Below are 1,850 nucleotides of genomic sequence, written 5' to 3'. Positions count from 1 at the left end.
GCATTTTGCCAACATTCCTCACTTCTACGATAAGCAAATTCTTCAATAAAATAAGAACAATGTTGTTTTCTAACCGGCGGCCTCTTCTGTCTGGAATTGGCAGTCAGTGGTCCCATCTTGCGAAAACAGAGAAGTTGACAAAAGATATCCTTTACTTTCCATGAAACATACAGCCCATCACGTTACATGGATTCAAAATAACTATGGCTCAGTGGTTAAGAGCACATACTACTTGTGCAGAGGACCTGAGTTTGGTTCCCAACATGCATATCTGTCAGCTTGCAACCACCTGTAGATCATGTGAATATGCTTCCCTAACCCTAACACACATATACATAATTAAAATAAATCTTTTTTTTTTTAAAAAGAAATAACATAATTCGGTTCCTGACCTGCTAAAAATCATTACAGCTAAGCAGTATTAGACTTGGTTTTCTGATATGGTAATGAGATGCTTGGTAATATTTTGCCCAATTACCATGGAAGCTGTTTTTTTTTTCTAAACACTCCCTGAGTACTATGTGTCTTCTTTCACTTACATACCCAATTATAGGTCAGAAAACACTGGCAGTTAGCCCTTTGCATGGCACTTCTTTCTTTTCATGTGTGATCCAGGCATAGCCACTTAAGGACTCCAAGCCTCAGTTTCTTTATTTGTAAAACAAAGCTAAGACTCACTCATCACACAGAAATATTTCCAGCACCTAAGGAGGAAACAGGACTGGCGGAACGGCACAAATGGGAAACCCCAACATGAATGTAAATAATTCTCCTTGCCTCAAGTCATGATTGCTATTTGCAGAGCCTGCGATGCCTATGTTCAGGAATTTGCTATTTGCGCCTAACAATAATTATGAGGACAGCACCACGTGTCACACACTAGACGATCTGAGCCCTCATATGAGCAGGGATTACTTCACTTGCTGTCTTCTCTCAACTGATTTAATTGAAGGCCCTAGATACCCAAGCCCAAAGGGAACATGTCAACAGGGCCAACTGAGAATATCAGGCTGCGTTACAAGGTACAAGCCTTGTTGCACCGTAGAAAGGGCTGGTTTCAGAGCTGGTGATCCTTTCCATTGGGACCCCTTCTTCTGGGAAACTCCCTTCTGATCATCCACCCTGATCAATGCTTTCGGGAGCAGGCCCTTCCACACCAAATTCCTCTGAACACTATGGCCCTTTCCACATAAGGACTGCTTCACAAAGCAGGCTGAATGGCTGGAAATACTGGTCTCCCGTTACTTTCTAGAATTACCACCCCTTTTTTTTTGAGGCCAACCTCACCACCTCTCTGAGAAGGATCAGACCCTTTCATTTTAACTTGAGCTGCAAAATTAAGCATGGCTAGAACAAAGCTTGACATCAAAGGTTGACATTAATAAGCTTTAAAAATCGTTTTATTTAGAAATACTTTTAGAGTTGCAAAACCAAGAATATTAGTCCTTCCTTTGTGCAGTTTCACCTATTGTTAATATATCACCTTGATTTTATTAACAATTTATCTATATCTCCAACTTATCTTCTAGATAGTTTTTTCTGAGTCTCTCCCTCCCTCCTCTCTGTAAACACACACACACACACACACACACACGCACCCACACACACACGAGCACACCAAAGGTCAATGTTCTGTGTCTTCCTCAATATCTTCACTTTATTTTTTCTTTCTTTTTTTAAATTTATTTATTTATTAAAGATTTCTGTCTCTTCCCCACCACCACCTCCCCTTTCCCTCTCCCTCCCCCAATCAAGTCCCCCTCCCTCGTCAGCCCAAAGAGCAATCAGGGTTCCCTGCCCTGTGGGAAGTCCAAGAACCACCCACCTCCATCCAGGTCTAGTAAGGTGAG

Source organism: Alexandromys fortis, unplaced genomic scaffold, assembly GCF_014885135.2.
Source record: "Alexandromys fortis isolate MF-2015 unplaced genomic scaffold, M_Fortis_MF-2015_v1.1 scaffold_147, whole genome shotgun sequence".
Classification (NCBI taxonomy): Eukaryota; Metazoa; Chordata; class Mammalia; order Rodentia; family Cricetidae; genus Alexandromys; species Alexandromys fortis.
Note: the sequence above shows the minus strand (reverse complement) of the source record.